Source organism: Hibiscus syriacus, unplaced genomic scaffold (assembly GCF_006381635.1).
Source record: "Hibiscus syriacus cultivar Baekdansim isolate YM2019G1 unplaced genomic scaffold, ASM638163v2 tig00112699_pilon, whole genome shotgun sequence".
In the NCBI taxonomy this organism is placed as follows: Eukaryota; Viridiplantae; Streptophyta; class Magnoliopsida; order Malvales; family Malvaceae; genus Hibiscus; species Hibiscus syriacus.
This window is the reverse complement of record NW_024063387.1, coordinates 249,661-274,286: the sequence shown is the minus strand read 5'-3', so window position 1 is coordinate 274,286 and position 24,626 is coordinate 249,661. Positions and strand designations below refer to the sequence as shown.

The 24,626-nt window shown below is 34.1% G+C and overlaps 1 pseudogene; it reads right to left on the bottom strand.

Annotated features, from left to right (window-relative positions):
• Positions 1–938: 938 nt before the first annotated feature.
• On the bottom strand, positions 939–22,083 carry LOC120182640 (annotated as a pseudogene).
• Positions 22,084–24,626: the final 2,543 nt, after the last annotated feature.

The window sequence follows — 24,626 nt, the reverse complement described above, 5'->3', positions numbered from 1 at the left end:
AATCACTAGAGGGACCACCAATTCTAGCCAACGAATACACAAGCTCGATTCATTTAGACTAGGTTATATACCTTCATAACATAATCATAATCAACCATGTTACTTTACCACTAATATTAGAACGTTTAAACAATTACAGATTTAAAGTTCTAAATGGAAATTTATCAACTTGATAATTGAACAACAGATCCTTTGCACAATCAATCAAGACAAAAATTCTTAATAAAAACAGAAGATATATAAATAGCAAAGAAGTAAAAGAACAATGAAAATTATTTAGATCTCACAATCCTTGAAGAACCAAAGCTTCAATTATCCTCCAGTTGGAACAAAAGTATTTATCTACTCATAATTGAAAGAAAACCAAAAGAAAATAAAGAAAACTTAATGTAAAACTTGATGTAAAACTAATGGCCCTAGCTCCCCTTTTATAAGGATTTTCCTATTCTAGATAAAGAAGATTCTCCTAAAGAAAATCCCACAAAAATAGGAGTTTTAAATGCCCTCATCTTCTTCTAAAGATAAGAATAATTCAAAAGAGTATTCCAGCCGTCATTAAACTCTTTTTTCTTTGTAAATTCGTAACCCTAATTTAGGGTTGTACGGACTGGTAAGGCACGCCCACGCCATAACTGAAGACTTCTTTTGCGGTAGTTCAGGATGAATAAGCCGTGCCCACGCCTTACGCGAAAACCTCTTCTGGTCTTGCTAGCTTCTTGAATTCCGATTTTTCCTCCTTAATTAGGGGTTTTGTGAAAATCATGCTAATCATAAGATTTTGAAATTGTTTTATCCAAATCTTCAACCTAATCCACAAAATACGAAATATAATCAAAATCCATAATTTAATCAATTTTAATTATTCAAATATGAGGAAAATATCATAGAATATATGTCTAACATGCATCTTATCAGAATCTCCCATTTATATTAATAATCTAAGCATTGTTTACCAACCTGGGCTCGAGCGTCACCATCAAACCATTTTTCATGTAGAGAGTGGTGACACTGTGACCTTCAACAACCTTAATGGAGTACCTTAAAAGAACCGAAGCAACCACCATTTTCATCTGAGTGTATGCAAAATTCTTCCCCAAACATAACCTCGGATCGGCATTAAAGACGGCGTTTTTGAACTGGTTTGCACTCACAAACTTCCCATCCTTGATCCACTTCTCCGGCTTGAACTCCAAGCAATCTTTTCCCCATATGGACTCAATACGCCCCCATTGAGTATATACTGTGGAAGATTCGAGCACCCTTTTTAACCCTTGTTCCGTCGGGAAACACGTCGTCTTCTTCGACTTGTTTCATTTCCAACGGCACTGATGGGTAGAGCCGTAGGGATTCAGATAGTGCAGCTTGGAGATAAACCATCGTTTTCAATTCCATTTCTGTGAAAATTCTTATTTCGTTATTACACTAAGGATGGCCTAAAATTTGGTGGATTTCGGCCAGGATTTTGCTTTCCACGTCAGGGTGTTTTTGTATTAGCCAGAAAAACCAGGCTAATGCAACTGAAGTTGTGTCTCGACCTGCTATGATGAAACTCACGCATAAATTTCTCAAGAAATAACATGGAAAATGCTTGATTTCACTCTGTATAAGCCTCGACAGGAGATCCGATTGGTTGTTTGAGTTTCCAAATTTACCTAGCATGTTCCTTCGATCTCTCACTGTCTTGTCTGCAAAATCATGAACGACTTTTATAGTTTCCTTGAGCTGTCTCTCGGTTTCAAGTCCGAAGAACTTCAATGGCTTAAATACAAAAGGTGGCATCAAGAATCTTAGCAGGCTGAGTTCCATGGTATCTTCAAATGCATTCGCAAGGTGATTGTCTGGTAAATCAAGGGCCAAACACTCAGGATCGTCGTCGATAAATGCATTGCAAATAATATCGAATGTAAACCTAAGAAGCACTTCTTGTAGATCAAAGCACCACCTTGAAATAGCCAGCTTTTCCAACAAAATCAGCAGCCTTTTGTGCACCATATCTTGCATGGTTTTAAAGGAATGATCTATAAAACGACTCGAATGCATCTCGACCTTCACAAGCTGCCTTTGCTGCTTCTATGACTCATCGTCCGAGTTAAAAATCCCAACCCCGAGCAGGTCGCGGAATCTCTCTTTGAAGTACTCACCTTTAGGGAAGTTGTTAGATTGGTCTTGAGCATATATTTAATGTTGAAAGGGTCGATTGTCATGATGCCATACGAACCTCCCATCCACATTCCCCTGTAATGGAATGTTCCTCCAGCTTCTATCAAAACTTGGGTGGCCCAGTTATATACGTCGTTCACGTGGAAGAGGTTTGTCGGTAGTATCCCAAGCACCGGCCACAGCATCCGACCTTTTTTGTGAGCCTCTGTTGCAAACAATTGAAAACGAATAGCCCCAAAAAAACAATCGACAAATCCTAAAATGTCAGACGAGAAATCCCCTACTTTAGTATTTCCGCCATTGTTGTCACCGCTATTGTCTGGCACAACACAAGCTTTTGTAATTGTGAAGCCAGTTGAGAGGAGTGGTGGATAAAATAATGTAAATGAACTAGCTAACTTTTGGGGTAGGTATCCACGAATTGAAGGCACAAAATTATGCCAGAAATTTTATATTATATATATATATAATATAAAAATTATCATATATTTTATATTTTTTTATTGAATATCTATATTCACCTGAAATTTTATATATTTATCATCTTCTAAAATTTTAGAAGTTTGTCTCGCATGACAATATAACTACGCTGTAAAAATTATTGGATAAACTATATTACTGATCACCCAACTATAGCCTATTTTCATTTTGACCACCATTTTTAAATTCTTGTTAATATGTTCTCTCAACTATTTACTTGCATTCAATTAGACCACTAACCGTTAAAATTTAACGAAAGTGCTGACGTGACAGTTAATAAAATTGTTATAATTACACATTCGATACTTAATATTTATATCTTCTATTAATTTGATCATAATTTTAATTTAATTTAATAAAATTTAATCTCCAATTAATGGTGACACATGTCACAACTAGATTAAAAGATATTTTATTAATTTTAATTATTTAATTTATTTTATTTTGTGTCCCAATCAAGTGGTGATATATGTCGGCACCTTTTTTTTAATGCAAAACATTGTAAATTGCTTATTTGCAGCTGAATGGGATCGAAAAAATGACCTGCGGTTCCCTTTAGCAAGCTAAAGCCTTTGGACTAAGCAGTCCACTTCATATAGTTTTACAACATTTGTTTTATATAATATGTTCTTACTAAAACTAACATATAGGGAATTAAATTATTTTTAATATAATTAATAATTTTAATTTTATTTAATGACTATTTATAAAAAATATAAAGATTATTAATTAAGTTAAAAAATTAAAATTATACTTTCATTCTATGAAAATAAATATATTTTAAAATCTGAATTCCAACTTTGATGAATTTGATTTTAAAAAATTAAATTAAATTTATTTTAAATATTATATTAACTATATTTTAAAATATATGAAATGCACATATTTATAAATAAATAATTAAATTTGTTTAAATAGTTTTGGGGCTTATATGTTCTCTACAAAAATGGAAGTTAGAGTTATTTTATTGTTCTTATTATAATACAAAATAAATATAATATGTTGTGTGTCGAAACGGTTTTTTCCTTAAAATGTGAGATTTTGAAAACCACATCAATTTTTGACTTATCTCTTTCAATCGATTTTTAATTTAAAAACAAATGCTATTTAAAAGATCTCTCGTTTCGAATAATTTTGGATTTCGTTTACGATAGCAAAAAATATGGTTCAAAGAGTCGCCACCAATCTTTGATTAGGGTGTGATTGGGCACCCAAAAATGTTTGTTATTTTAAATAAAAATTAATTTTAATTAAAATAACAAATTAAGGTCTGCGTTACCAAAATCCGAGTTCGGGAGTCGGTTACGAGTGAGGAAGGATTAACACCCCCACAACGCCCTAAATCGGTACCTAGTCAGTTAATTAACGTCTTTGCAATGAACTTTACAAATTCAAATTTAATTTGATTTTTGATCCCATAAAACAAAGATGTAAATTTAATAATGTTCAAAAGCACTCAAATAAATTAAATTAAAATTACCAAGTCGTTTTAGAAAAATAAAGAATGTTCGATTATTTACAAATATCGAGACCAAATCTTAAAAGCTATAACAACATTTTCTCGATAAATTTAAATAGCCGAACATTTCGTTTTCTTCCATTCCCAAATTTTAAGTGATGGATCAATTTTTAGGCGTCACTAATGGGATACACTTTTATTTTAAAATCATTAAAAGCGGACCTCAAATGCGTTACGACATGCAATATTCTACTTATTAAGTAAATGATATGAAAATATCAAAACGTATATGCATTCTAATAAAAAGGTAACTACTAATACCCATAACATTAATTTGTACAACACATTGAATAAAATAAAGCAAAGCACAAAACTTATCCTATATCAATTAGTATATGCACCTATATTCATACAAATGACCATATTAACATCAAAAATTAAATTATACTTGATATTTATACATATGATTTAACATGGATATATGAGAAACCTATTTAATCATATGCTATCCTAAACAGGACACGCATAATAAAGATTCACAAATATATATCAACACACACGCGAAAAGCCTAAAGGATTATCTAACAGAACACATCTAGTAATCAACCCATTAATTAAGCAAGCAATGAAACTTGATAATCTTCTCATAATAAAGTCAAGTGACCTAAAAGAATTTTTCCCAACATATGAACAATAGTGTGGTTCCACTTCCAAAGTTCTGTTTCATATTAAAAATTTAAAAAAGAATAAAAAGAAAAGATCATTTGTTTTCACCTTTGTTTTATAAAAGTAGTCGACCTTTAAAATCAAGCCCCTCCGTTTTGTTCGTCGACACAAGGGATCTTCGTTTCTGGTGACCCACGTTCGAATGAAAGACTTGAAAAGATAGATCTGAGGCTTTACCTCACCGATCTACCGCTAGGTTCAGGATAGAAACAAGTGAGGTTCCCTAGATCCAAATATTTACACTCGAGTAACTTGGATCTCCCATTAACATTTCATCTCCGACGAACAAGTAATATAAGTGTCTATTTTGATCCAAGATGGTTTCTTTCTCTCTGATTTTTACTACGAAGTTCTTTTTCTTCTGTGTTTTTTTTTTGGTTTGAAGATGATTTTTCAAATGGTTTTATTCCACTACTCGACACCTTGTTAGTTCGGATGGCCTTTTTGCTTTGTGAATCAACACAAGAAAATAATGCTCATTTCTCTTTTTTTCGTTTTCAATAGCTAAGGATGATTTCATCTCTTCGAAGAACTCAAAATCTGGTTATATTCGTTGTTTTCCCAAAGATTACAGAGTTGATTTCCCCTGTTAATGATCAGTTTTTTTTTCTCCTCAAAAAATGGCCTCCATCCCCACATGTAATGGTAACCATTTTCTTTTCAATATATGGGAGACAGAAAAACCCCCTCTACAAACTATTTTTTAATGCAGTTTTCTTCCTCTATTCTATAGCTGTTGCATGTACAATTGAAGACGGTTATGCAAGTGAGACAGTTGGCAAGAGAGGCTTCCACAGTTGTTTAGGTGCATTTCGGGCTTGTTGTACTTTGGGTCTTGTAACATGGTTTGGACTTAAACCCAAATTGAGTCCTTGTAATGACCTAATAAAATAACAATTAAATTAAATTAATATATAATATTAATAATAATAAAAATAAAATAAAACAATAAAAATCTCGGACAAAACGCGTGTCTACAGCTGCCCCTCTTTGCCCATTCTTGTGTTAACAAGAATAGGACAAAGATAAAAAAGACAGTGCGTTTTTGTCCAATTCTATCTTCGGGCTTTGAAACTTGATGAGGGATCTGCTCCCTCTTCTTTGAACAATCTTCGACTAGCGAGTTCGCTCCCTCTTGCTTCAGAGAGTAGAACTCGAACAGTCTTCTGCCTACGGGTTCGCTCCCTCTTGCTTCAGGGAGTAGAACTCGAATAATCTTTTGCCTACGGGCTCCCTCCCTATTGCTTTAGGGAGTAGAACTCGAACAATTTTCTAGTGTGATTTTGCTTCACTACTCTTTTGTGAAGGCTTAAGATGGCCCGAAAGACTTAATCACCATGCTCGGAAGGCTTACTGATGGCCCGAAGGACTTCATCATCATGCTCGGAAGACTTACTGATGGCACTTACTGATGGGATTACTTCACTACTCTTTCGTGAAGGCTTACAAATTACCTGAAGGATTTAATCATCATGCTCGAAAGACTTACTGATGGATTTGCTTCACTACTCTTCGGTGAAGGCTTACAAATTACCCGAAGAATTTAATCATCATGCTCGAAAGACTTACTGATAGCCCGAAGGACTTTATCATCATGCTCGAAAGACTTACTGATGGGTTTGCTTCACTACTCTTCCGTAAAGGCTTACAAATTGCTCGAAGGATTTAATCATCATGCTCAAAAGACTTACTGATGGCCCGAAGGACTTCATCATCATGCTCGAAAGACTTACTGATGGCACTTACTGATGGGTTTGCTTCACTACTCTTCCGTTAAGGCTTACAAATTACCATAAGGATTTAATCATCATGCTCGAAAGACTTACTGATGGCCCTAAGGATTTAAGCATCATGCTCGAAAGACTTATTGATGGCCCGAATGACTTACTAAGTGCGAATTTTTGGAAAAAAATCCTTTTTAGTTGTCAAAGGTTTCATTTTCTTAAAACATCACTTTCTTATTTTTCAAACTCACGTGAAAACATCCTACCCGAAGGTCTTATGGATGGCCCGAAGGACTTATCATCTTGCTTTAAAGGCTTATAGATGACCCGAAGGATTTTTAATCATCATGCTCGAAAGACTTACTGATGGTCCCGAAGGACTTAAATTGTTTACTGGATAAGAAACCTTTCTTATTTTTCAAAATCTCAAACTTCATATTTTAATGCGAAATCCTTCTCATTTCACTTTATAAAATGACTTAATGGTCGGGCCACATGCCTCGCTTCAAAGCAATGCTTCCTCTGTGGATTGACCCTTGCGTTTCTCAGGTTCTACCTCTCTAAACATGATTCCCTGTATTTGATGTTTAACTTCTACCTTTCAATTGTCGGGATTTTAACATCCTGCATCTTCTCTTTTCACTGGAAGATCTATCAAAACCATGTGTTTATGCATGAAACATGAATGCAATTAAATGTATCAATGTAATGCATTTTCATTTATGCAAATGATGTTCTCATGAATGCATAAATGTCGATTCCATCTTTATTTAACTTCAAAGTAGCGAACTTAGTCTTCTTCTACTTGATCATTCCTCTCCCGGGTTTGCTTTAGATATCCGTATAACAACTCATAATTTCCAACTTCCATTTTTGAAGAGCCTTCTGATCTTCTTCTATCTTCTTGTTATCTTCATTTTCTATCTTCATTTCGGAGAAATTGTTTTCTCTCTCAACTTCTTGCTATGATCAGAAATACCACTGTGTTGCCCCATTTTCGCCATTGACTCAATTATGCTTTCAAAGTTGTTCTTCTATGACTCTACCATTGATTGATGCTCTGTTGGTTTGCTTTACATGGTAATCTATGCTCAAATTCAAGGTCTACCCCTGACATTTCAAGTTGTGAGACTCATTCTCAATATCTTCTTGGTCTGAATCTTATCATCCCAACATGATCTGGGTTTCTGGTCATGCTCAACTTGGATGTTCTCATTCTGGTGTCACTTCACAGTAGTATTGCCAAGTAGTTTGAGGACATCTCTTCACATTGTCATAAACACTTAAGAAGTGATCAATTCTTCTAACAAAATGTCTTGCATTTTATACAAGCTGTAATATGTGCCCCTTCTGAATAATGAGATCATCTTCTTCTTAATGGGTTATTGACAACGTCACAAGGAAATTCCAAAAGTTTTATTCTTCATTCCTTCTAATCTCCCAGACCACTTGCTTTCAATACTATGAAATGATTCATTATTCTGGCTTCATTTATTTTTCTACAACAGAGGCAAAATAAGCCTTACTAACTTCAATGACTTTTCACATTTGAGACTGTCCTATTTGAAAATGTTTTTCCCCTTTCTCTTATTTTAGGGAAAAAATGAAAGAATTTTATAAAACATTACCCCCTCAGTTCAGGCTCACAATCGAATCAAATCACAAACATGAGTTCACAGAATATCAAAAGAATCAATAGATTCTTTAATGTTTTCAAAGTTACAGCTCTTTGACAAGTGTCAAAATTGATGGGTTGGCTTCAGGTTAGCTTCCTATTTTTTAAGGTTTCGGCCACCAAAATTTCATTTCCCTCTCGATCATCGTGAACATCACAACATGCTCCTCCTTCTCGGCTTGGTATTTTAATCGGATACAGACAAAATGACGCAACTTGCATAATCAATTAATAGACTTTCTAGAACACTTCTATTTCAGTTCTCTGAAATCTTCCATTTGTTCAAGCTTCGTAGACTCCTCTAACAAAGGTAGTGCAGAATATCGGTCTAAAAATGAAATTCATGAGTGCTCGTGTGAAATTGACTATAACAGTATTCCTTAACTCCCTTAGTCCATTTTTACCGAAACTCCTTATTCATAAAATTGATTTAATTTGCCATTATCTGGCTAGCTGAAATCAGCTTTATTGTAATTTGCCTTTATCAGGCTAGCTGAAGGGTTCATCTCATCATAAAGTCTTTGACTTGACAATCACAGTGGAGCATACACCGAATTGCCAAGTACCCGATCAAGGTCATGGTTTGAATATAATATATTCATAAAGCCAGGGCTTTCGAGTTACCTCTATAACCAATTGCCTTAGCAGAATAGCTCAGCTTTATTGTATACATATAATATAATCATTTTTATCAGGCTAGCTGAATTATATCCATAAGCCGAGGCGTTTAACCAATTGCTCTAGAGGGACAACTCAAGCTTTATTATATACATATAATATTATAATCTGTGTATACGATCCAATTTCTTAAGCTTGTCAAGAGGAACCTGTCATAGTCTAGGTGTTGTTGAAAGTCAGAAAATCTCATCATTAGAGTCTAATTCCCAAGCAACTGACCTAAACTAGATTCACCTACTCGACTATTCCATCCGTAAAGATCATAATCATCATTGAACATCATCAACAGAAGTGAAATCTATTTGGTTTTGTAACATCATACACCAAAGATGCCCCATATTGTCCGCTTCTATACATACCTAAATATCAAGCCTCTTGTTCATTCCCTTATAATAGGAGAAGGCTATATCGGTCCTTACAAGAAAAGGGTATAGTGTTCGATTGTATTTTCTGGGGATAAGGTCAAGGTCCTTGTTTTATCAGGTTTCAATCATGCCACTTTGTCAAAGAATAATAACTCTGACCATTTACATAGATTTTTAATTCAGTTGATATTCAAAGAATTCCAAATCGCAAATTTAATTCAATGCTCACCATCTTTAAAGTATCATAAATTCATTTAAATATCATTACAAAAAAACTGAGAAATGATGAAAAACAAGTTCAAACATGATGTTGCAAATGGAATAAAGCTTCATGATAGAATGAAATGATCTCTTCCTACCTAGGATTCCCCATTACCCACTAATGTCGTGGTACTTAACTTAAACAGATGCTACATATTGTTCTTTGTGCTCCACTCAAGCTCGTTATCCACTGTTCCACCAATTCCTCTGTCAACGTCCCATTTTCCACAAGCATCTCTATCTCATTTAACAGTGGCCTACAATTTCCCGTAGAATGTCCCAATACCCCCAAGTGGAAATCACAGACACTATCTTGATCATAGGTGTGAGCAGAAGGGTCTGGTTGCACTTTCACTGGCCTCGGTGTGAGGTATTGACCTTTAATCAAATGAGGATACAGATCTGAGATAGGAGTTTGGAATACTTTCAAAGAATTTTTTGATCTTGGGACTTTCTTTGGACGTCTCGAGTAACCCACTGCCCCTTTTCGTTTGCGGTTGTGGGAGCTATGGATATGACATTCATTCACCTCATCAGCCTTTTTTTGATCAGTTGGACGTTTGGAAGTGTCTTTCAAGTTTCCTTTGTTGATTGCATCCTCAATTAACTCTCCAGCTATCATAAGATCCTTGAAGTTATTTGTAACCCCCTCAGACCGATGCGGGTAACCTGATCCGATCTGGAGTGTCACATTAGGGCCACAGGAGCGACCCACTGTAAAAATAGCGGAAAATTTAAAACTTTTTATCAGAACATGTAAACTTATAAAATCATTTATCACTATTTAAAAATAAAACATATTTTTAGACTCGTATATAAAACAAAATACAATTACATGCCCCCTAATCACATGTACCGTACTCTGCAAACAGTACCGGAAGAACTCCCTTACTGATGACGATAGTTGCACTGGTACAATTCTTTTAACCTGCAATGTTGAGTAATAGAGTGAGCTTCGGAAAGCTCAGTAATACACAACTACCAGATGATATTGAAGAATGTGCAGATACAGATAAACATATGTTTTCTTATTGTTTCCGAACATGTACAGATTTATATGTTAATCAGAGATCCTATTGATATTTCAGATGGTAACGACAATAAGCTTTTAGTTCAGATAAATATTTGACTGAGTTCAGGAGATCAGAATAGGTTATCTAGTGTGTTCCCGTAAAACCAGTAAAAAGATACATATCTTTTAAAACATATTTATATATATATATATACCCTCATCCTTTCACAATCTGTTTGTGTAGGTTCCCCAGAACCATACACCCAACCCACACAACCTGTAAGGCCCTGAGCACAAAGCCGAGAAACCTGCAGAAATACTTCCTTCAACAATACCCCCCATTTAAAATATTTTTCGTCAGTAAACGGAGATATTAAAAATCAAAACAGAATTCAGAACAAATATCAGAACAGAATCCAGATCAGAAATCAGAACAGAATTCAAGTCATGTATCAGAATAGAATGCAAGTCGGAAATCAGATAAAATATTTATATGTTTAGGGAACACACCAGAGTTTACAGATATTATTCAGAGGTACTGGATAATCTTATCAGGCAGAAGAAACAAAGATCTTTCATATACCGATAGAATGTCGGAATTTAGAATCACTATTGGAAGAGTTCAATAACTGACATAATCATCAGTTATTCAGAATATAATTTATTAGGATCATCTTATTCGGATAATTTTTAGAAGCTCTACGAAATCTGAAGGGTATTCAGAATCTTTACAATCTATGACAATTAATCCGATTATTGAACAACTCCAGATGAATAGCTTCCAGAACCAATACTTATCAACTTGTCGATTCATTAACCTTCCAGGTTATTCACTCTTTAATACCCAATATTATTATTCATGGATCATCTTCTGAGTCATCAATGAACAATCTTAAGGAGACGAACAAATATTCTAATGGTCTTTATTTCATTTCCATGTTTCAACTCTACCAGGAAATGCTGACGTACTTGATTTATGGTTCATAATCCATTGGGATGATATATCACATAAGTTCATCCGAGTTTCCAAACTTATTCCAATTTCTTATTTAATCATCAGTCCTTGAGGTTACTTGGTTCATTTAGCATTCAAGTTTATTCCAGTTACTTCAGGATTTTCCAGAATAATTCAAACGTTACTGAATTTCATATACATGTTATACTTCCGTTCCATTCAATTTGGTCTTTGTGGATGATTTGTCGAAAAAACGTCCAATTCTTAGTATTGAATGCGATATAGAGTTGAGCTGAGCTTAATATTTCAAAAATTTATCATCGAGCCAAACTTGAGAAGAAGAACACGCATTCCAATAATATCTATGCCATTCAGGTATTGATATAGCTTTAGGGTTGATCTACTCACTTAAATTATGTTCCATTACTTTTAAAGGTAGTCCAACACCTATGCTTATTTGGATTCCTTAATTAATCCAAGACATTTACTTAATATAGGCCATAAGGGTATTTTGGTGTTCAGTTTTATTCCATTCATTTTAGAGCTCGAGGATATCCAATCATTACTGAGCTTGGTGATATTCTTGGGTCATTTCCATTATAGGGGTATTTTGGTCATTCTACAGATGCAGTGTATTTTAATCATTTTCTTCCGTCCAATTTTACTATTAAATTCAATCTTATCATTTATTTTAGTTCTTTCGAACAATTCTGATAGCAGAATACCCCGATAAATTATTCTTCAGGTATTTACTCATTACACGAATATTTTCGGGTCAAGTGTCTTCTCATATTTTACAAACGGAATATAATTTTTCTGTACAAAGACAGGATCTTAACAATCAACTCCGTACTTAATCGAATTAAGTATGAGTCTTCAACATACTTTTTTATTCAGGGTCAATTCGGACTATTTTACCTCTCAAAGGTATTTTCGTAATTTTTTAACCAGATAATTTCGATATTAGCTCTTAACGAAAATAATTATAATTTAAAGATCCTATGGTCAATTGCTTTTCTGAACATTCTCTGATCTTGAAATTATTCCTTAACAAAATTTTAGCATCTTGCGCAAACCCTTTTTGGCATTAAAACCAGTTATCCAAATTTTATAAACAAAACTATTATTTTTTATGCACATCTGTAATTATATCATATCAATATATCCTTTCAGAGTTATTAATCAACTTCCAGAGATAATTCTTAACATCTTACAACTTTAGGGTATTTTCATAATTTCTCATCAAGTACCTTTAACATTTAACCTTTAATGACATATATTATAAGCAACAAATCCATGATAATTCCTTTATCACTAATCATATAACTCATAATATAATTCTAACAATCCATCAATTTCTTATATTAATCAGCTGAACCATAATCAGTTGCCAAATTTCTACTGTATTCGAATCGAGTGTAGAAATTCATTAACTACCTAAATGAGACCAACATTATCTTATTCATACATTTACCAATATTCACACGTTCATAAAGCATAAAGAGGTAGAAAGTATTACCTCGATTTTCATGCAATACTGATCGACCCTTAAATTCCATTCGAATGCCCTCGATCTTGAAATCATTTCCAATATTTCCTCGGATCCATATCAACAGAAATTACATCCAAAACGGAACTTAATTCTAAAAAGTGGATTGAATCGGATGATAAATCAGTGAAAAATAGCTTACCGAGTTCGAATTTAGCGAAACGGACTTCGGATTCGGATTCAGGACGTCGAAAGCATAAAATATAACTTTTCAAAAATTTGGAATTTTCAGTCAAAATCAAAGTCAACGGGTTTGACTGGCAATTTCGAGGCCTTCGGGTCTGAATTTTGAAAAACGGACTGCGGAATCGGATTTGGAATGTCGAAAAATGTCAGGATAGGTATACTCGGTCAAAGTCAAAGGTCGTTTAATGCCCCCGGTCAAAGTTCTGGTCAAATGTGGTCAACGGTCAATAGTCGACCATTTTACACAAATATCACCCTAACAGAAATTAATTACCAAATTAGCTCCATTCTGTAAATATTTACTAAACTAACACCCAAATTTTACACAAATAGTACCAAACATAAATTAATTACAAAATTATCACCCAGACGATGCCCACTCTCGGGCGTGGCGCGTGAACAGTGCTACGGTGTCGAAAAATTCCCGAAAAAATCCTAACAATTATTTTAAGCGATTTCGAGGTACTTACAAAGCTCGGTTCACAATTTTGAACGGTGGAGAGCTCGATTCCAAAACGTCAGAAACTTTGACCGTCTCACCTCCTCACGCACCACCGTCGCCGGAGACCAAGGATGACACCGACGAACTCGAAACGATGCAAGGAACACGATGGTGCGGGAGTTGTCGTAAACGGATGACTAGATCGTCGTGAATCGACTAAAAACCAATTGAAATCGAGTTATTATCGAGGATACTTCTGACTGAAATTAACGACAAACGACGACGATTCATGACAAAAGGTTTGAGGGGTTTTGTTCCTCGGTCGACAACGAACACGATGGTGGTTTCGGTTCGTCGATCGGAGGTCGTACGGCGAGTAGATCGGAGTTGAAAGGAGGGTTGAAGGGAAGGGAAAATTGAGAATTTTCTACTGAATGATACGGGAAATGGGGGTTTATATTATCTCTAAAAGAAAAATAAGTAAACCATGCGTTTAGTCACTAAACTTCTTGCACTTCTTAAAATGGTATGCTAACTTTACGATTTTACAATTTAATCCTCAATTTCTTCAAAAAATACCAATTAAATTATCCACTTTATAATTTCTTAAATTTAGCCCCTAAATTGGGGTGTTACATTATTCGTCGACTTTCCCATCATTAACTCAAAAAAATGAGCTAGAAGAGAATCGTGAAACATATATGATATTTCTTCTTCTAACAAAGGAGGTTGAACTTGTGCTGCCACTCTTATCCATCTTAGGGCATATTCTTTAAAGCTCTCAGTAGCTTTCATTCTTATCCTTTGAAGGTCATGACGTTTTGGGGCTAAGCCTTTAACATATTGATATTGTTCCAAAAAAACATCAGCTAGGTTGACCCATGTCTTGATCTGTTCTTTGTTCAAATGGTTATACCATGCTATAGCTGGCCCAACAAGACTATCATGGAAGTAATGAATCAACAGATTGTCATTATTTAGGTACTCTTTCATCTTTCTACAAAACATCATTAGATGAATTAGGGGACAACTAGTGCCATCATATTTTTCAAAATTAGGCACCCTAAATTCATGTGGGATGACCAAATCAGGGACCAAACTGAGTTCTCTAGCTTCTAACTCCTTATGAGGGGCATTAACAACCTTCATATCTTTAATGGCTTCATTCAACCACCTGAATTTGTCTTCAAATTACTCATAATTGACAAAACTCTTTTCTTGGTTTGAGTTAGATGCTCCAGGGTAGGTTATCACTCTTGATATACCAGTCTGATGAGATTGATTTCCTTTATCCTCTATTTTCTCTTTACCAGCAGCCTGTGGTACCAGTACCTGCATCATTTAATTCGATACGCCTTGCAAAGAACCCGATGTTTGATTCCTCGTATCTTGTTATGACCCGACTAATTGCTCTTGCAACTGATCTTGTGATCCCTTATGAGATTGCTCCATTGTTTCCATTTGCTTATTCATGACGATGAGGAAGTAGTATGAATGGATGATCTTGTTATTACTGTCACATAACCTTCCATAAATTATTTCTGTGTTTTTATAATTAATGTATGTAAAATGCTTAAATAAATACATGTAATGAAAATGCAAATGTCACATGCAAATACAAAAGGTGTCATTCCAGAGTAACCATCTTAAAACAACTTTCATTGAACACAAAGGTCTCGATACATCAAACAAACTTTACATATAATGGACAGCTTTCACTCCGAACTTTTCTATCTCCTTCAAAAGCCAATTTAATTTCCACTCATGCTCGAGGGTCGAGTTGTCAATCTGTTTCAATTCTCTTGCAAAACCAGCTAAATCAACCCATTTGTGAGCCACATCGCTTGCTTGGGTCATAGCTTCTTTCATGACGTTGTCCTTTTTCTCTATCTTGAGTGTCGATTCTCGGAACTGCAGACACTGCTGCTGAATCCTCCTTGTAAGAAAGTCATTGTGGTTATGAAACTCTTGCATAAGATCACTACAATTATCCACAATCTTCATCAACTTCTTGTTCTTGTCTCTAGTGGCTTCTAGCTCAGCTTCATTCTCCTGCTTGTAGCGTTGATATAACATTTTCATGTTGGCTACGGAGAAATTCAACATCTAATTTTTGGCTCGATATTTTCCCAAATTATCAATAGCTATATTGCGTCTTCTTTTTGCAATCTGTAAATCATGAGAAAATTTCTCGGCTCGACCCTCGTGCACCTTACAATTCCTTCTTCCCTGTTCAACGTCATTCTTCAGTTTAGCTACTCCTGTTATCCACTCATCTAGGATATTTCCCATACCAACAAATTTAAAAGCTTGACTGATCATTTGAAAATAATCTCGTATGACTTCCATCTCTCTGCTCAATTTATCATTTTCACTTCCTAAATGATGAATCAGAGCTTCGTATTTTGGAAAACAATTTTCTTCCTGGATGTCCTCACTGATACCCTTACCTTTGGTCACTTTTGGTTCAAACTCAACAGGATAATCCGTCTCCAAACTGTGTTGTCCTTTCAATTCAAACTCCAATACTCCATGATCTAGAAGAAGTTGGACTCGACGTTTGAAGGTAGAAAAATTCTCAATAGAATGTCCTTGAATTCTGGCATGATATTCACAATGAACATTGACGTCATACCAACTTGGATATGGAGGCTGCAAAGGTTTCACATAATGCGGGGCCACTTCTCGGGCTTCTAACAGTTCATCATACAACTACTTATATGATATTGGGATGAAATCACAACGAGAGCCACCTCTCAACTTGGGTTGAACTAGAGTTTCTAGTTTTATTTCCCCTGATGTTAGGAGTAGACTATCAAACACCAACGAGTTCTGACTCCATGGCTTCTTTTTATCATTCTGAACTTCTATAGTTGCCACTATTTCCTTAGCATTTCCAAACAACTTGATGATACAAACAATGATCGTGCGTGATTTCTCATACTGACTAGAATCAACAGGTTCTAAAGTAGTCCCTTGCGTATCTGACACCTCGAGATTATTTTCATTGAGTTCTTTCTTTTCTTTTGTAGAAGTCTCTCTTCCTTTGGACAAAACATCTATTCTATCCATCATCTTGGACATTTGCTCTTTTATCTCTCTTATCTCCTTGTGCTCTTCGTCAGACATATGATCTTTATGCGCGCAACTCTTCATTATTCTCGAAGCTTTCTCAGGATGCCATTTCTTGACTGTGTTATAGTCTGTTTGATCACGAAACCCCTTGTCCGTCATGAAAACCTTTTAATATGATGACCACTTACAAATCAACACCTTTTGAATATGTCATGATCATGCAATGCGGACAAAGAGAAAAACAATATAGAAACAAGTTAGTACAAATGAGATAACAAAATGACAAAAAGCAACAATAACAAAATAAATTAATTAATGCTAATAAGAATGAAAATGCAAAATGCAAATGCACAAGGTGTTAATTCCAAAAGTGACCACCATAGAACAATCTTCATTTAGACAACAAGAATTCAATATACCATGTAGTCAAAATATAAATGTGATTATTCATTTCTTCATTTCCTTGAGTCGTACTCTTCATGGAATCTAATATTCCACCCAAAGTTGTCGGCATACTTTATCACCTTTGACGATGCCATATGTCCTTAAATTGAATCTTGAGGTCTCCATTTTTACTTTCAATACGAAGTGATCTTCATGTCTTTGTGAAGGGTCTTCTTGTCCCTGATATAACTGTATCTATCTTCTGAGGGAATATCTTGGCCTTCACTCCTTTAAAAAAGTCTCAATCAGCTTTAAATTTCTTCATTCATCGGATGCCCTTCTTAATGGATCATTTGAGCATCTTTGAATCTCCTGATTTTGACTACATGGTTAAGAATTTCTTGTCTCATTATGACCAACCTTCTTATTAGTCAATCACTTACGAATTAACACCTTTGGATGACATGAAGATGAAAATGCAATCAAATCAAAATAAAATAGACATACAACAAAATGGGTTAGTGCACGTAATATCAGCAACAAAATAATAAATATCATAATCATTAAATAAAACCTACTCTTACATGCTGGCTACCCAATCATGCTTTAGTAGATCCTACCCAACATGATATCTACCCCATGCCTTGTTATTCATAAAAATCCTAACCGCATGATATCTAATTCGCATGCTTGTTCGAGAAAAATAAACCTAACCGCGTGATTTCTAGTTCGCATGCATTTATTCGAAAAGAAAAAATAAATGACTCAAAAAACTTTTCCTTGTGTTCTCTCCTTACGGGACTCTTAAGGTTCGGGTTAGGCTCGACCTAAGTTCGGGCTCTATGTTCACTATATGCTGGGTTCGGTTCTAAAGTAATAGGTTCTTGAATTGTCCTTGTTGGTTCCCCCTTGGGCTACCGAACCCTCAATCCTAGCCCATCACAGGCTTTAGGGGATCAAGTTCAATTTCGAGAGAACACACCTCCTTATGTCTGTGCGGAGGTGAATACCATCACGAGGATCATAAGGCGTGAGCTCCAGGAGCGATCCACTATCCCATAGAGGTGAAAACCACACGAGGGCATAGTCTCTCACTCCTTTACTCCTACTTAAATAGGACGGAGCGGGGTTTTAGCTCATGTCATGAAAATGCAGCTGTGCAGTGTGTGAGAAAAAGAAAAAGAAAAAGAAAACACAATAAAAAACTCAAAACCAATTCCCCAAAGCACACAATTATTCTAAAACCGTTAGCAAACATATCAGTACAACTATTTAATTATTAATCAAATTAAATTAAAAAAATCAAAATACAAACAAAACTTATTAAAAACCAAACAATGGATCAAAAACCAAATTAAAACGAATTTATAACTTTCAATTGCAAAGACAATTAATTGACTATCGGCCTGACTCTCTAAAAAAAACATCCCCAGCAGAGTCGCCAAGCTGTCGAAATGATTTTTTCCTTAAAAGGTGAGATTTTGAAAACAACATTAATTTTTGACTTATCTCTTTCAATCGATTTTTAGTTTAAAAACAAATGCGATTTAAAAGACCTCTCGTTTTGAATAATTTTGGATTTCGTTTACGATAGCAAAAAATATGGTTCAAAAAGTCGCCACCAATCTTTGATTAGGGTGTGATTGGGCACCCAAAAATGTTTGTTATTTTAAATAAAAATTAATTTTAATTAAAATAACAAATTAAGGTATGCGTTACCAAAATCAGAGTTTGGGATTCAGTTACGAGTGAGGAAGGATTAGCACCCCCACAACGCCCTAAATCGGTACCTAGTCGGTTAATTAACGTCTTTGCAATGAACTTTACAAATTCAAATCTAATTTGATTTTTGATCCCATAAAACAAAGATGTAAATTTAATAATATTCAAAACCACTCAAATAAATTAAATTAAAATTACCAAGTCATTTTAGAAAGATAAAGAATGTTCGATTATTTACAAATATCGAGACCAGACCTTAAAAGCTATAACAACATTTTCTCGATAAATTTAAATAGCCGAATATTTCTTTTTCTTACATTCCCAAATTTTAAGTGATGGATCAATTTTTAGGCGTCATAATGGGATACACTTTTATTTTAAAATCATTAAAAGCGGACCTCAAATGTTATGACAACCCACTTAAAACAATTTTAAGTTAAAAGTGTATTACCCTTAATCCAATTATGTAATATGCCGATTATGCAAATGAGGATATCCTACCATTGTGCAATACTCTACTTATTAAGTAAATGATATGAAAATATCAAAACGTATATGCATTCTAATAAAAATGTAACTACTAATACCCATAACATTAATTTGTACAACACATTGAATAAAATAAAGCAAAGCACAAAACTTATCCTATATCAATTAGTATATGCACCTATATTCATACAACTGACCATATTAACATCAAAAATTAAATTATACTTGATATTTATACATATGATTTAACATGGATATATGGGAAACCTATTTAATCATATGCTATCCTAAACAGGACACACATAATAAAGACTCACAAATATATATCAACACACACGCGAAAAGCCTAAAGGATTATCTAACAGAACACATCTAGTAATCAACCCATTAATTAAGCAAGCAATGAAACTTGATAATCTTCTCATAATAAAGTCAAGTGACCTAAAAGGAATTTTCCCAACATATGAACAATAGTGCGGTTCCACTTCCAAAGTTCTGATTCATATTAAAAATTTAAAAAAGAATAAAAAGAAAAGATCATTTGTTTTCACCTTTGTTTTATAAAAGTAGCCGACCTTTAAAATCAAGCCCTTCTGTTTTGTTCGTCGACACAAGGGATCTTCGTTTCTGGTGACCCACGTTCGAATGAAAGACTTGAAAAGATAGATCCGAGGCTTTACCTCACCGGTCTACCTCTAGGTTCAGGTAGAAACAAGCGAGGTTCCCTAGATCCAAAGATTTACACCGATTAACATTTTATCTCCGACGAACAAGTAATATAAGTGTCTATTTTGATCAAAGATGGTTTCTTTCTCTCTGATTTTTACTACAGAGTTCTTTTTTTCTGTTTTTTTTGTTTGATGATGATTTTTCAAATGGTTTTATTCCACTACTCGACACCTTGCTAGTTTGGATGGCCTTTTTGTTTTGTGAATCAACACAAGAAAAGAATGCTCATTTCTCTTTTTTTCGTTTTCAATGGCTAAGGATGATTTTATCTCTTCGAAGAACTCAAAATCTGGTTGTATTCGCTGTTTTCCCAAAGATTACAGAGATGATTTCCCCTGTTAATGATCAGTTTTTTTCTCCTCAAAAAATGGCCTCCCTCCCCACACGTAATGGTAACCATTTTCTTTTCAATATATGGGAGCCAGGAAAACCCCCTTTACAAACTGTTTTTATTGCAGTTTTTTTTCTCTTCTATAACTGTTGCAGGTACAATTGAAGCCTTGTAATGACCTAAAAAAATAACAATAAAATTAAATTAATATCTAATATTAATAAAATAAAAATAAAATAAAACAATAAAAATACCGGAAAAAATGCGTGTCTACATTGTGAGATATAGATTATGTATCATTGTTGATTCAATGGTAGAAACATGCTCAAATGCTTTCTGTAGACACTCATTTTCGTCTGGGACTTTAAAGGTTATTATTACAATATTTATATTATATAGTATTTATATTATATAATATATATGATAATTTATATGAAATAATTTCAAAAAATATATAATATATAATATTGTCTTTGAAAACATATTATATAGTTTTGAAAACATATAATATATAGGTTTTGAAAACATATATAATATATAATTTTGGAAAAAATATTATATATTGTTAAACTAAGTTTTGATTTTGATATAACATGATTATTATAATATTTTAAATTAATAAAATTTGAATTTCACAATATTTATAAATAATTTTAGACAAACAATTTTAAAGTATTTTTAAGTGTGAAAATAATCCCAAGTGTTTGAGTTTATCCACATTTTATATCATTTTTAAAGCTCAAAATACTTAATTTTGCCAAACCACCATCCAATCTCGAGATCATCTGTTCAATCTCGATACCAGAATTCCAAAATGTATTTTGGCATCGATACCAAGTTCTTAGTCTCGAGACCGGTGGACTGGTATCGATACTGATTCAAGCAGTATCGATATTGGAGGTTTAATAGCTATAAATTTGACCGTTGGAAGGCTCGGTCTCAGTATCGATACCAAATGTGAATGTGGGCATTAAATGCTCAAAATTAATGAAACCAACGACTCTATTCAATCCCAACAACTCCAAACGACTAAATTGATGTTAAAAGACATAAAAAGGACCAATATTCAAATGGAAAACAACAAGAAAGTCAATTGCAAGATCATTTCAACATCAAAAGAGTTTTTAGTGCTAAATTGTCAAATTCTTTATAAATACACTTGTGAGCTTATTTTTTATTCTTGCTCAAGTATAATTTGGGTGTGTGCTTAATTAATTGCAAACTTATTTTCCTTTTTGAGGTTTTCTTTTGTTTGCTAAATTTGTAATTCCTCTTGTGGAGATAGTGTAACTAAGGTTTTAGGGTATAAATCTTGTGTCTTTGTAAGGTTACACCTTATCCTTAAAGGTTTGCAAATCTAGTGGATTTGAGAAATCCTTAGTGTAGATAGCTAAGGTAGTAGATGTAGACTTGGTTTAGAAGTTGAACCACTCTAAATTGTTGTGCAAAGTTTTTTAATTTCAATTGCTTCCACCATAAATCTTTCAAAGGCCAATTCACCTCCTCTTAACGTTATTTAGTTGGTCGTTAGAGCTAACAACTGGTATCAGAGTGGGTCACAAATTGACGGTTTAACAACCTTGTGAAGATCCTTGAAGCTCTCTATCAACTTCCCAAAGCAACTGAGAAGATGACTTCTACATCCGGTCAATGCTACCTTGAGGATTCTCACTCCATCCATAGACCACCCTACTTCAATGGAGCAAATTATTCCTATTGGAAAAATAGGATGATGTTGTTCATCCAATCCATTGACCTTGCGGTTTGGGATACCATCATCGACAGTTCTCTCGTGCCTCCAAGAAATCGAAAAGAGTGGACAAGTGAAGATAAGAAGCTTGCCCAACTCAATACCAAAGCCATGCACACCATCTTTTGTACTCTTGGCTCGGATGAGTATAGTAGATTATCTTCATGCTCTAATGCTAAGGAGATTTAGGACAAATTAGAGGTGACCCATGAAGGAACAAGCAAAGTGAAGAAGTCAAAGATTGGCATTCTCACTATCAACTATGAGAACTTCAAAATGAAGCCCAGTGAAGACATCAAGACAATGTCTAATCGGTTTACTATGATCATCAATGACTTGAAGAATTTTGGGAAGGTTTATCCCAATGAAGAGATGGTGAGAAAGATGCTTTCCTCTTTGCCTGTATCATGGGAAGGTAAAGCAAATGCCATTGAAGAAGCAAAGGATTTGGAGCTATACACCCTATATGAGCTCATTGGTTATTTACTCACTTATGAGGTGAAGCTCCAAAGAAATAAGAAATAAGAAAAAGAGAAGAATAGAAAAAAGAAGAAGGTGAAAATCACCTTAAAATCCATCAATGAGAGTAATCAAGACTCAAGTAAAGAGGTGGATGAAGATGAAGAGATATCCAAGCCCTTCAAGAAATTCAAACGATTCATGAAATCCAAAGAAGATAAGAAGCATGAATCGAGTAAAAAGAAATATCCCATGGTGTTCTATGAATGTCAAAGAATGAGACATGTCAAATATGAATGTCCCCTTCTGAAGAAGAAGAGATCAAATAAGAAGAATGCTTTTGTGGCTACATGGAGTGATAAAGATATCACCAGTGATGAAAATGAAGAAGTAGCCAACTTTTGCCTCATGGTCATCCAAGAAAGTTCAAAGGTATCCTCTAATTCATATAATTCAAATTCCTATTCATTTGATGAGTTACAAGATACCTATGATAAATTAGTATTAGAATGTGAAGTCATGATTTCAAAACACAAAAAGATTCATTCAAAATTGAAAATGACACGCTTTCTAAGACTAATAGTGAACTTGAAAGCAAAGTCAAGGATTTGCAAGAGAAAATAATTTTTTTGAGAAAAAGAATTTAGACTTGCAAAATTTTCTTTCCAAAGTTCATGAGGATTAATAAAAGAAAATTGATGATCTTGAGAAAGAAAAGGGTAATTTTGATAAAATCGTTAAAGATAAATTTGAAAGAAGAAATTTCTCCAAATCAAATTTTGTCAAAAATAGCTTTTACAATAGAAATGCTTATTCCCTTAAATATTTCAAAGGAAAATGGTTAAAAGTATATGAGTCCTTAAAGGACTCATTGCTACTAAAGATAAGGATATCCTATCTCTATGGATACCTAAGTGGACTAAATTGATTGAAACTAACATTAATGAACCCAAAAAAATTTAGCTACCAAAAGTTGCATAATTGTCTATTGTAGGTGTTTTGGAGAAATGATGAGCAATGTCAAGGTATTTAAAGGCTCTAGACACACTATGGAATGGCACTTGAAGAAAAGGAGATTGAATAAATCAATCTTAATTCAAGTGGTAAAATATTTTAATTTCATAAATTTTGTGCTTTTATGTGATTACTTGAGTTTTTGTGCTTGATTGTGTGTCCCCAAATAATGCTTAATTACAATTAGTTAGGGGAGTTAAGAATGCATGAATTGTTTCTTTGTGGTATTGTATGCTTATTTGATATTTTTTTGCCTTAATTAATCCTTGTGGTATGTTTTGGACCTTATTTGTTCTAAGTAAAAAACTCTTTAAAAAGTCCATAATATACACTCTAGTAAAGTACCTAGAAGAACATTATATTTTAATATCATATTATAACTTTTAGTGCTTAAATAAGTTTCTAGTGCATTCTATAGTCTTAAAATCATTAGGTGCTTATTCCAGAAGCTTTTGAGGATAAAAAATGTCATTTTTGGCATTTCTAACCTTTTGGTATTGAGACTGATATATTAGTATCGAGACCAAAATTCTAGTAGCCAAAATGGTATCGATACCGGGCAATGAGTCTCGAGACCTTTAGTATCAGTTTCAAGATTGGGGTCCCTGTACGAGTTTTTAAGGATTATTTTCCCCCAAAATCATTTTTTATCAAACCTTTAAAACCTAAATCGAATCCTTCCTAAAAATCCTCCATCTTCACTCCAATTTATTGAAATTTCGTGTTGATTTCCTCATTCATTCTTTATCTAGAGTGGATTAACATCATCATCATCACAAATTTTCTTCAAAAATTTGAGTTCAACCCATTCACCTTTATTAGCCTAGAGCCATTGTTTTAGGTTTGCCTCTCAAATGTTCGAAAAATTCCCAAACGAAAATTTCTTTTGTCTTATCCTTCTTTTGTCGTCCAAAATGCCTCCTAGAACTTCCAACGAGTTTCCTAGGTCTAGTAAGACTAGTAGGACTCTCCTCCAAGGTCAATTCTCTATCTCCTCAAAC